The sequence below is a fragment of the Ipomoea nil genome, unplaced genomic scaffold (genome assembly GCF_001879475.1).
Source record: "Ipomoea nil cultivar Tokyo-kokei standard unplaced genomic scaffold, Asagao_1.1 scaffold2014, whole genome shotgun sequence".
NCBI lineage: Eukaryota > Viridiplantae > Streptophyta > Magnoliopsida > Solanales > Convolvulaceae > Ipomoea > Ipomoea nil.
In genome coordinates, this window is record NW_017618442.1 from 657138 (window position 1) to 670845 (window position 13708).

General features: G+C 38.8%; 1 long non-coding RNA gene across 1 annotated transcript; it reads left to right on the forward strand.

The window, feature by feature from the left end:
- The first annotated feature begins 7801 nt into the window (after positions 1-7801).
- LOC109147534 lies at positions 7802-8764 on the forward strand. The gene is made up of 3 exons (XR_002048672.1): positions 7802-7890; positions 8420-8509; positions 8681-8764. It is a non-coding gene; the product is annotated as an uncharacterized LOC109147534 (long non-coding RNA).
- Positions 8765-13708: the final 4944 nt, after the last annotated feature.

The window sequence follows — 13708 nt, forward strand, 5'->3', positions numbered from 1 at the left end:
AGTCTTGATAGAGCTTTGCCTAAGGATTATGTTGTGCTTATTTGGTAATCTTGATGATCTTGATGTTGGTAATTGATTATATGTGTGATCTTGCGTTTGGGCATGTCTAGAGCTTGTCATTAGGGTTTATTTGATGGGATCTTGGTGTTCTTGTGATTACTGTGTTCTTGCATGATTAGGAGTTGATTCTTGAATCTTGATATGTTAGGAGCATGTATTTAGGATTTAATTGTGTTGATTTCTTGGCTTAATTCTTGTGATTCAAGTCTATATTGTTGTTGTTGTGTATTGGGATGTATTCGGACTTGGTTTTGGGTTTAACGGATGAATTCCCAGGTGGAAAAAGTGTCAAGATACCATCGTACCAGCGGGGGGTCAGTGGGGGGGACGAACCCCCACCTGACCACCCACCAGGTACAAACCACGGTACCAGCGGGTGGCCGACGGGTGGATGACCACCCGCCGTGCACCCGCTGGTACATGGGACCGCCCACCGGCAGGTGGTTGACCACCCGCTGGTACGGGCGAGGTGGTGCGTTGTTTTGTCTCGTTTCGTGTTTCCCTGTGCCCCGTTTGATGTTTATGTGTCTCGTTTGATATTTCGGGCACCGTTTTAGGAATTGTGAGTCGTGGTTATTGCATGTGGGTTAAGTTAGTATCCCGTTGGCCTAGGATGAGATTTGTATGATCCCGTGTGTGTCTTGTGGTTGTCTCATTATCTTGGGAAGTGGAGTTTAGGCTGTGTCTTGTGGGTTGCGTGTTTAGGTTGATGTCATTTGTTGGTTGTTGTGCTCTTCCCTTTGATTACCCCTGCTATGTGTTGATGTGTATTGATTGTTGTTATTGTGCGGTGGCCACTACCTTGTTGTGCGTGTGATTGATTGATTGATTGTACCCGATGAGAAAGGGGTGTGATTGGTGGAAAAAGATTGTTGGAGTTTTGCACAACGAGTGCCCGGTTATTGTGCTAAAGGCACAGACCATTCGGTTATCGTGCTGAAGGCACAGACCACCTTGACTTGCTTGCTAAAGGCATGGGTCAAGTTATAAGCGCTGCGGTGCCATGTCAGAGCTATATGCGCTAACCCCTTGGTAGTGGTGCTAGAGGCACGGATCATGTGAATGGCACTGCGGTGCTATCAGATCGGTGGCACGTTGGAGATATGTTGGAGGGGAGCCATGAAGTGCTCTGGAGGGATAAGGGGGTGGCGTTATAAGGGTAGCCTGGAGGTACAGGTTGGAACTGATATAAGGATGAGGAGGAGTAAAGGTTGAAACTTGGTATAAGGCTGGATTGTGATGTTGTTGTTGTTGTTGTCTTTGCTTGTCGTGGTGTCTTGTTGTTGTTATTGTTTGTTATTGCTGAGCTTTGTGGTTATCTTATCTTATGAGTTAGGATGCATGCTAGTGTTTTTATGCTGATTCGTAATGCTAAAACTGTTATTATGCCTTCGGTCTTGATCTTGGTTTTAAAGCTAGAGTTTGTTTAGGATTATATATGTATTCCAGTCTCAAAATGGTTTACTTATATCTACCTATATTGTACTTAACGCATGAGAGTGGGTTACCAGCATTATTCGCTGACGGTTGTTACACCGTATGTTTTTCAGGTGCAGATGAGTAGCTCCAGAGTGCGCTAGATGGATACGAGGACCTAGCTTAGATAGTTTAGTATTAGTTAGATGGCCTGTGAGCCTTGGTTTGTATTATGAATACTAATTACAGTTTATGCTTGTTCAGTTAGTTTAGCCTGTGCGTCTAGGTTCTCAAACCTAGATGTGGCATAGCACTCCGATACTTATGTTGTTAGTTCTGCTTTGTTTGGATGGATAATGATAGATTTGTCTTTATTTCATAGGCTTTAAATGTTTTAAAAATTAGGGGTGTTACAATCAAACAAATAAACTCTGAGTAACGAGTTATCGATCCACAGGGAAGTGGGGTATTAAGCACCAATTACTAATTTATTCACGAGAAGCTAATCCTAATGATTATGAGTGAAGGATGCAAATAAATAAATAAACTAAAGCAATGATTCAGGTTTTGAAAACAATAGAGAGAGAGAATGAGATTTCTGGGATTCAAGTGTTTAATCACCTAGTACCTAACCTAATATAATATTAAATATGGGTTTAAACGGGTGTGATGATGCAAAGTGGTATAGATCGAGCTACTCTCGTAGTCACTAACACTAGTGAATATCCACTCTCGTGGTATAAACACCCAATAAAACAAGAACAAGCATCATAATAAATTCCTAACTACTACCATCATTCGATGTGCAATAATCAATAATTAAATTCCCTAACAAAATTACCCTTTCTCAAGATACAACAGCTAGGTGCAATTGTGTGTGCCCTAAGTTATGCCCAACTCTCGTTGTGACACAAACAAAGCTATGAAGCAAGTAATTCGGGCCTTAAACTACTAGCAGGGCCTTAAACTACTAGCAACAAGAATGATAAACACAATTGCAACACAAGTATTAACCCCAAATAATAATATATTAAAGAATCTGAGAGCTCAGGCACATAGGTTCATAAACACTTTTACCCAAGAATCTCTAAAGAATTTAGCAAAGCATGGCTAAATTATACATAGCAAATAATAATAAAGGTAATACAAATTATCAAAAGAGTACAAGAATGAACCAGACGATTCTCCCAAAACTCCCTAGTCTTATTCTTGCTTCCCAAGATAACTTGTGCCTCTTGATTTCTCTCTTTCTTGTCTCCAAAGATCTTTGAATGAATATTAGGGTTGAGGAAGGGGGGATTTTTATAGTTGGAACCAAACCTGGAGAGAATAGGAATCCCCCTAGGGTTGAGGGAAGATGAGTTTTTTTTTTATAGTGGGAGCCCAATAGGGATAAAATAGAAAGTTTCCGCAACTTAAATTCTCGCCTAGGACATAGGTCCAATTTGCAGGCTTGTTTTGACCGTTTTACCATCTGATTTGGACTTCGATGTCTTGATAATATTTGTATCCCTTCGAGTCTTATTTCCAATGGCGCAGTAATCACCTCATTTGGACATTCCTAGGATGAGATATGGTTCAAAAACCTAACTGTCGCCAATCTGTGCGAGAACTTTTACTGATGAAACTTCACTGGAAATTTTCGACGCTTTGAGTTTAACGCTGCATACCAGATTGTATCCCTTCGAGTCTTATTTCCAATGGCACAAGAATCACCTTAATCGGACATTCCTAGCATGAGATATGATCAAAATACTAAGCTATCGCCGAATTCAGCAGGAATAACAACTCTTTGCTCTTTTGCTCCACTTTTCCCTTGTTTGGTTTTTGTGATCAAATCCATTGAAAGCACCACTCTTTGGCTCTCTTTCAAGCATTTTAGCCACCTCCTTAGCTTCACCTTGACTTTGTTTTGGCTACAAACTCGTCCTAGAATTTCCTTTGCTTTTGCATTTGACCTATAATGGTTCCAAAACACTAACAAACAACGTAAAACATTCAAATCAAGTGTAAAACCATATCTTAATGATAAAACAAGGGATTATGCAATTAAATTACCAAATTCATGAACTTAAGCCTAACAAATACACTCAAACTAATACTAGAAATATGCACAATTAGACTCACATCATTGACGCACCTTAAGTTTCAACAACTACTATACTCACCTTAAGCACACAAACCACGTACCTTAAGCACAAAACCATGCACCTTAAGTTTCAACAACTACTCACCTTAAGCACACAACTCACGCACCTTAAGCACAAAAATCACACACCTTAAGTACAAAACCACGCACCTTAAACACAAAAACCACGCACCTTAAATTTGACCTAGATGCAAAAATTACGAAATTGCTACCCCATATTTTTTTTAAAAAAAATTTGGTAATCTTGGATGTTGATTTAAGCAAGATCAATGGCTCAGATTTAACCGCACAACCGCATGGGAACTGAATTCTATATATAGTGGATGGCGCTATTGGCTGGCTAGCCCGTTCGGGCCACCAACCTGATTGGTTTTGTGTTTATTAGGCTAAAATATTTTGAGCCTAATCCTAAAAATTTTCAGTTTTATTAATCGGGTTCGAGCTAAGATTGACATTCCTACAAACATAGGCATCTAATCTAATATTATAATAGTAGTATGGTATATAATAATGGTTTTCTTATATTATTTTAAGATAGATTATGAATAATTGAATATACTCTTATGATGAATACAAAATAGACTTTAAAGTTAGAGTAAAGTAGTTTGTTTACATATATACTTATTTAACAATGAGATGGAGAAAGTTGTATTGCATTTTGTCGGCAAATTATGCTGTGCATCCGTATGCACCATGCATGGTGCATACGGATGCAAAAACGACGTCGTTTTAATAAAACGTGCGTCTCCCCTTAAAAAAAAAAAAAAAATCAGGTTCGATTCCCAGCAACGACATATGAACTAAAATTCCATAATCGATGAACTATAGTTCCATAATCGATGAACTATAATTCCATAATCTAATCTATGAACTAAAAATTTCAGAATGAATGAACTAAAATTCCATAATCTATAAACTAAAATTTCAGAATCGATGAACTACAATTCCATAATCGATGAACTATAATTCCATAATCAATGAACTATAATTCCATAATCTATGAACTAAAATTCCAGAATGAATGAACAATATAATGTTGTTGCTGGGAATCGAACCTGAATTTTTTTTAAAGGGAAGACACGCGTTTTTTAATAAAACGACGTCGTTTTGGCATCCGTATGCACCATGCATGGTGCATCCGGATGCACAGCATAACGATTGCATTTTGTCTAGGCCGGACATGCTAAAATTCAAGTTTGGACACATTATAGTACAGAAGGCATAGTTGCAGAACATGACATGTTATTAGAGAGTGAGGTTTGGTTGAAATTTCATGTGACACTGCATTTGTTGTCCCAGGCCACGACACTTGCAGATTTGACGATGGAAAATTAAATGAATCCAACAACCCACGCCATGTCGCAACATCAAACCTTTTGTATGTATATTCCGATATGATCTATCCGGCCTGGATGGTCAAAATTAAACTCTCAAGTATATATGAATGGACCACCTCTCCTTCTTCCCTAGTATCTAGACAAGGATTCATTCCACTTTGCATTTGTTTTATAAGGAATTTCTGTGTTTTTCTCCCTTCGTTTCAGCTTAGGAGATATATGTTGACCATGCCAGCCATGTGGTTTGTCTCAGGTTTTAAAATTGTCAACTTGGGAGTTTCACAATTGTAACATCGGGATATAGAGTAAATACCCAAAATGGTCCCTCGACTATAGCTAAATTCACAAATTGGTCCTCAACTTTCAATTTTAACCAATTAAGTCCTTAACTTTGTAATTTTAACACAATTTGGTCCTCTGTCTATTTGACCGTTTGTTGACTGTGATTTTTGAGGATATATATGTAATTTCATGGTCCATCGTCGGGTTTTTAAGGTTCCGGTTGCATTTTCAGACCGCACTGTTACATTTTAATCCACTGCCGAAAGTAATCTACCAAATCCGGTCGCCTTTCTTCATCCTCCCTTTGGATTCAGTGTAGTTGAGTTCGTACCAGAGCGAAGAAGACGACGTGTTTCAGAACCGGCGCAACGTCATCCTGGAGGCCTCCACGTGCTCCGACGAGAGTTGAAGGTTCTTCTGGAGATCGTCGATCACGGTCAACAAATAGTCAAATAGATGGAGGACCAAATCGTGTCAAAATTGCAAAATTAAGGACTTAATTGGTTGAAATTGAAAGTCGAGGACCAATTTGTGAATTTAGCTATAGTCGAGGGACCATTTTAGGTATTTACTCTCGGGATATATTTAAAATTGTGTTTATTTCACTTTTGATTCATCACTCGATTATAATGTCATTTTCATTTTTGTTTCTTGATTTTAATTTGTTCCATATTTATCTTTTAATTTTGGAATAAAGTACAAATAAGCCACTGAACTATTTGGAAAACAGCAATTAAGCCATCGAACTCAAATAATCCTCAAATAAGCCATTGAACCCAGGAAAAAAGAGAAAATAAGCCATTGAACCCTGAAAAAAAGAGCAATTAATATTTTTTACAGGTTAACTCCAGGTTTTTGCTGATTGGATTGCCAAATGTTTATTTTATTTACGTTTATTATTATTTTTATTAATATTATCCGCTTGGATAGTATTATATTTTAAAGTAATTATAATCAAAATAGTTTTGTCTTGTCGAGATTTGATTTATTTATTATTATTATTTTTTTCACTGGATCTTTTGTTTAAAAAATAATAATAAATAAATAAATTAGATCTAGACAAAACAAAACTACTTTGATTATAATTACTTTAAAATATATTACTATGTAGGTGGATTATAATAATAAAAAAATGTAAATAAAATAAACATTTGGCAATCGAGTCAACAAAAACCTGGAGTTAACCTGTTAAAAATGATAATTGCTCTTTTTTTCAGGTTCAATGACTTATTTGGGGGTTATTTGAGTTCGATGACTTAATTGCTTTTTCCCAAATAGTACAGTGACTCATTTGTACTTTATCCCTTTAATTTTTTTAAAAAAGTTCTACATTAAGTTAGTTTAAAGTGTTCTAAGAGAGTGTTAATTGAATTGGTAGCCAAGAAAATTTGAATTTTCTTAAGAATTTAAAAGGTGAAAAAATTATTCTCACGTTCGGTAAACTCTTTGATTTGAAAATTTTATGTCAATTAAGATTTTTTTTTTTTTTGCCAAGCACCTTGTGCTCAGATGGCATGTAGTGATCTCTCCCATGTGGGAGGTCATGAGATCAAGCATCAGTGGGGAAAGTATGTTTGAATAGATATAACAATGTAATAGAGTCACTATTGTGAACAAAGAAAATTGAATAATATATATTAAATATTCAAAATTCTGGTTACAATCAAATATTAAGGGGGTGTGGGTACAAGTATCTGGATGATCCTCTAATTCTTCAATTGGATGCCTTGAACACTCTACCATTGAAGGGCCTCCGGATTTCAAGTGGCTTAATCTTCAAAGAAGGTTCTTCAATTGGATGCCTTGAACACTCTACCATTGAAGAGCCTCCGGGTTTCAAGTGGCTTAATCTTCAAAGAAGGGCTTTTATATATAGCGTGTTCTTCTTGAAGGGCCTCCGGGTTCAAATGGCTTGATCTTCAATGTAGGTTTGGATGAACATGCATCAACATATGGAGGAGGAGGGACTTTTACTTTCAGGATCACATTTTTATTGTGATCTCTGAATAAACTTGATATTTTTATGAAGTTTTCCTAGGATGTGTGATTACATAGAAATGAAATGCCCTATTTATAGGGGTAGGATAGAAGAGTTTTGATAGGTTCAAACTCTTTTGATATTATCTAATTAACAAATTAGATAATATCAATATTATCCAAAATATTTTAAATCCTCTATTATAAAAAAGCCATAAGAAACAGTAAATGCATTTTGGCAAAAATTCCCGCCCACAACAAAACAGCGCCGTATACATATGATAGTTGAAACGTTTTTTTTTTTTTTTTTTTGTTTTTCCGTCCAAGCATTGGTTCTGTCAATGGTAATAAATCACCGTCCAAACCTTATTTTAAAAAGGGTAGTATTCAGATTGTTTACGCCTTTGTATATGTGAAAGGAAAGAGTATTAATTGCCTTGGACTATGAAACGTTTTGCTCAGTCTTCATATTTTCAAGACATAAATCCATCTTCATTGTTCAATACACAGCACTACATCTTCAGCCTCTCTATAAAGCTTTGTTGATATGAAGAAGCTTTGTTGATATGAAGATGCACACCCATATTCTCCTGTGATGCACTTCTGATACACCTTGGAAAGCATCCACGAGGAGGAACACATGAAGAACACAGTTTCTTGAAAATTAAGGTGAGAACACCTGCACAATCTGCTAAAGCTTTACATATCCTCTTCAACTTTCTTATGAAAAAAATAGAATTCTAGAAAATATGCATATATGGTTGTTACCACTTATTTAATCCTTCTCTATCTCTTTATCATGTGGTTACAGTTAAAATTTAGAGAAAGAATATATATTTACCCGTATATCAACCAATCATGAAAATGCCAACTGTAATTATAGTACTCTTTTTATTCCTTTTAATTGTATTTAGTTAAAAATTATACATATAGACATTAATACGGCTTGCTGCACTAATACATGTTAGATTGAATGTTCTAACATGTTTGAGGACAGAACCTCTGTAAATTCTTAAAAGAGAGGAAAAAGAAGTTGTCTGGAACTTTAAGTCCAGATTTTTAAAAATAAAAATTCGAAAATTATTAAAATGTAGACCCATAATAATATATCCTGATATCTTGAATATACTTCAAATACGGCATTAGATTTGTTCATTATGCTGTTTGAAATCTGACCATATCGTGGTTAAATTCCCAGATCTGTTGATATATCAGACATGCATGTCCCGATCACAAAGATCTGTGGAAATTCATAACCATATCGACCCTGAAGGACCTATAAAAACAGGTGATCTGTAAACAATGTGGATCTGCACCATATTTATGTCTGAAAATAAGAGTCACCATGCCAGTGTGGTGTTGTGGTCTGGTCGTGTGGTGTTGTGAGATGGATGAGCGTGCAAATAAAACCCTTGAAAATCCATAGAAAAATACTTACAGATCGATATTTATATGGCAGAGAATGAGACTTCCTTGACCCCAGTTTTGCCAATGCGAGCTCATGTGCTTAATTCTTCAGCGATGAAAGGCCAGCGAAATCAGAATACCACCCCTCCATAGTCAAAACTTCAGCGATGAAAGGCCGTAGTCAAAACCTCCGGTGGAGCAATGGACGAGTGAGAGAGGGGTAGAGGTTATTTACCGTGGGACTGGCGGTAGGCGGCGGAACCTGCCGAGGTCGAGATTTTTAGTTGTTGACTTTACGGTGATGGAGTTCATCCGCGGTAATTTGAGGTTTCCGGCCACTTGGCCGTATTCAAAACCTCAGCTGGAGCAATGAACGAGAGAGATAGTGAGGCAGAGTTTCTGAAGAAGCTTCTCGACATGTTTAGCTGTTGACCTCTCATTTATTATTATTATATTATTATATTATTATATTATATTATTAGTACAAAATGAAGACGACACGTCTTGATTGGAGAAGTGTGTATATATTCATTTAATATAATTTGTGTATATATTCATTTAAACCTCAATTATAATTAGTTTGACTTCTACATATATAAAAATGATAAATTAGACATGCCTGCATGGGTAGCTCAACTGGTCATAGAAGTGAAACTTTGGAATAATGACCAGGGATCAAGTTTCACTAGCGGCAGTGTGGGAGCATTTAGCCTCTGTGGTTCATGTTCAGTAGAGTCATCATGATTGGGGGCCCTTAGGGTTTGGGTATTCAGCTTTTTGGAATAATGATAAATTAAACGTAGTTTTTACATTTTTCAATTGAATAAGTTTTTGGTGGAAATTTTCGACAAGTAATAATACAAGTAACAATAAACTTTAAAATCAACATAATAATAACATAATTGAACTTTTAAAAATATTAAAAATTACATTGTATAGTTATACTTACATTTTTAATAGAACTAATTCTGAGTTGAAGAACTTAAGTACGTTTTTCTGTTTTCAGAATCATTACATTCTTTGCTAATTTAGAAGATGTCAAAATTTAATTGGTAAATTTGTTAAATTAATAATAGTCCGTGCATCGCACGGGACAATTACTAGTATATTCAAATATACTAATATTGATAAATAATCAATATTTATCAAAATTTAAGTGTCTACAAATGCTCCATCGAGACTTGCTTGTACACCACTTGAGAGCATATAACACTCGAAAGTATGTAGTGCAAGGAAGTCTTGACACTACAACTTAAAGATATAAGGCCGTTTCAACTCGTGCCAAGGAGCCTTGAAAGATATGAGACCGTTTTTACTCGTGCCAAGGAGCCTGAATATGAAGCCGTTTAAACTCGTGCCAAGGAGTATCATTTTGCTTCCTCCGTTTCAAATTTCATACAGGGTTTGCCCCCATATCGGTTGAAAGTGCCTATGAAGAGATGAGAGGCAGAGCTGTCCCACGGGCGTGCCAATGTGTGAACAAAGAAAATTGAATAATAGATATTAAATATTCAAAATTCTGGTTACAGTCAAATATCAAGGGGGTGTGGGTACAAGTCTCTGGATGATCCTCTAATTCTTCAATTGGATGCCTTGAACACTCTACCATTGAAGGGCCTCCGGGTTTCAAGTGGCTTAATCTTCAAAGAAGGGCTTTTATATATAGCGTGTTCTTCTTGAAGGACCTCCGGGTTCAAATGGATTGATCTTCAATGAAGGTTTGGATCAACATGCATCAACATATGGAGGAGGAGGAGGGGCTTTTACTTTCAGGATCATATTTTTATTGTGATCTCTGAATAAACTTGATATTTTTATGAAGTTTTCCTAGGATGTGTGATTACATAGAAATGAAAGGTCCTATTTATAACTGTAGGATAGAAGAGTTTTGATAGGTTCAAACTCTTTTGATATTATCTAATTAACAAATTAGATAATATCAATATTATCCAAAATATTTTAAATATATTCAAATATACTAATATTGATAAATAATCAATATTTATCAAAATTTAAGTGTCTACAACTATCATGCAAAAAAAAATCTTAAAAAAAAAAACAAGGAAAACAGATTCGTTGCGGGTAAGATTCATTTTTCATGGTGATTAGAAAATTAAAGTATACAATTTCTCCAATTAAATATATACACTTTTTGTGTTAGGTTAAATTTTTTCTTCTTTAAAAAAAAAAAAAAAAAAAAAACTTTCTTATAAATATATCATATTTATCTTACTTAGGCTGACCACGAAGGAGAAAGAGGCGATCTGTGATCCATGGAGGAAGGCCTTGATCCTGAAAGTGTGGGGCAAGCAAGTGGGATTCTCTTATCTACAACGGCGACTTCAGGCGTTGTGGAGGCCGAAGGGAAGCATGGACTTGGTAGCCATAGATAATGATTATTTCTTAGTCAGGTTCGGATCCGCAGACGATCTGGAGTACGCCAAATTCAGGGAACCTTGGATGATCCTCGATCACTATCTGATCGTGAAAGAATGGACACCGGACTTCGACCCCATGACGGACAAGACGGAAAAAGTGTTAGTTTTGGTTCGTTTCCCGTGCCTCCCCATTGAATATTACAATATGATTTTTCTGCGGAAGATCGAACGGCCGATCAGGGTGGATCATGCAACTAGCCAGGTTTCACGGGGGAGGTTCGCCTGGATGTGCGTGGAGGTTGACATCACGAAGCCGCTGATCTCTAAGTTCAAGCGGCGAGGGCGGACAAGGTTCATCGCTTATGAAGGACTCCACTTGGTGTGTTTTAGCTGTGGGATGTATGGCCATAACCATGAGACATGTCCAAAGAAAGCCACCGCTCTAAAAGATGGTGCTAGCCAATAGCAAGGGGAGAAGGGGGAGAGTTCATCCAAAGCAGGCTACTCAACGGATAGGCAGGTTGGGCTGACGGCTCCGGCGGCAGTGGACGAGGACAAAGCTCCGTTTGAGACATAGATGATCGTCACGAGAGATGATAAGCGACAGGGTAAAAGACCGATGAATAATAGAACGCGCAAGGAGAGTGGACAAAAGAACCAAGGGCGATCGCGATTCTAGCCTTTGGCGAATTTAGATGCCACACCAGGCCACGATCCGGAGGTAGACCCAGTGGAAGAAATCCAGGGGCCAGTGCTAGTACGCAAGCGGACAAGCCAATTGGCAGAGGGCCCTTCAGGTGGTCAAATTTTGGGCAAAGCCAACACTCAGCGACGAGCAAATGTCGTGGTTAGCGAAAAACAAATCAAAAATCAACCAGGAAAACCGGTGGCGCCGGTGGAGGACAAGACTGATGGCCCTATTGTGCGACAATGCCAGAAAGGAAGCTCACGCAAAGCGGCGGCTAAGGATGAACATGTGGTGGTAAGGGGATCTAAGGGTGGCGAGCAAATTCATGTCGAAACCGTAAGTTCTGTTTAGGCTGAGCACGAGAGCCCGGTGCTCAACCTGGAACGTATGGGGGAGCACCACTCTGACGAGCTAAGCGGCATGGATGAAGACAGGGATCTTTCATGGAGATGGAGGATGTTCCCGAAGAACCTGTACATAGCGGGGACGAGATCAGCGATTAATCACGGCTCTTTGTGTTTTTTTGTCGTGCTTGTTTTCGTTTTCCTTTTGTTTGTTGTTTTTATGATCAGTTTATTTTGGAACTGCCAGGGCGCTGGAGGGAGGGAGTTTCAGCGCGTCCTAAAGCTTCTCTTAAAGTCTCATAAGCCAAACCTAGTAGGTTTGGTCGAACCAAAGGTTTCCGGCGAGCAAGCCAATAAGATCTGCGCAAGGCTCGGGTTTGAGGACTGGGTCCGCGTAGAGACTGTGGGTTTCAGCGGGGGAATCTGGGTAATGTGGAACAAGCCGATCGTGGTTGTGGTGGACTATACTCACCCTCAGTTCGTTCTTTTGCAGGTGAAGGAGAATGGATGTGCCTCGTGGAACCTCGCGACTGTGTACGCGAGCCCCGACCAGCTTCTACGGCGACGTTTATGGTATGAGCTACAAGCCAGAACATTGTTTACCCGTGGCTGGTGATGGGGGACTTTAACGCTGTAACTTGTCGGGAGGAGACTCTCAATTACACGGCGTACACCCCGCAACGCAGTGCGGACTTTGTTGATTGCATAAATGAGGAGGGGCTTACTGACATGGGCTTCTCCGGTCCAAGGCTGACCTGGGTACGAGGTGCTGAAGGTTCTTGTACCAAGGGGGCGAGGCTCGATCGTGCCATGTGCGACATAAGATGGCGACAAAGATTCTCGGGGGCGGTGGTTCAACATCTACCTAGGGTGACGTCTGACCATGCGCCCATTTTAATGCGTACAGGAGCAAGAGGTGCCAGAACTACGCCACACCTGTTTAAATTTCAAGCGACATGGCTTACTGATGATTCGTTTCTGGAGGTGGTAAAACGATCTTGGAGCGAGTCGCGAGACTTGGCCGGGAACTTACAAAAGGTCCAAGGTGATCTGTGCACTTGAAACAAAGAGGTGTTTGGAAACATCGAAACCAAAAAGCGAAATCTCTTAGCCCGCGTGGGAGGAATTCAACGAATAACGACCGAGAGGTACCACAGAGGGCTCTATGCTCTTGAGAAGAAACTAAGAAAGGAACTGGAAGAGGTGTTATATCAGGAGGAAATCATGTGGTTTCAGAGATCAAGGGAAAACTGGATCGTGTCGGGGGACAGGAATACCAAGTTTTACCACGCAGCGACGGTGGTAAAAAAAGCCCGAAATAGAATTGTGAGCCTGAATGACAACAATGGGGACTGGATTAATGATATTGACATTTTGAAACAGCATGTGCAAGATTTCTATGTGAATTTATTTACTGAAGACGAGACTACTGTGGCTACGCGGGCTATAAGAGGATGCTTCCCAGCAGTGGATGCGGGTGCTTGGCAGGATTTTAATAAAGCAGTGACGATAGACGAGGTACGAAAGGCAATCAATGACATGAGTCCTCTGAAGGTGCCTAGACCGGACGGGTTATATGCGGCTTTTTACCAACAGGCGTGGGAAGTGGTAGGGGACATCGTTTATACGATTGTGAAAAATGCTATAACTTCAGGTACCCTACCGCCAGG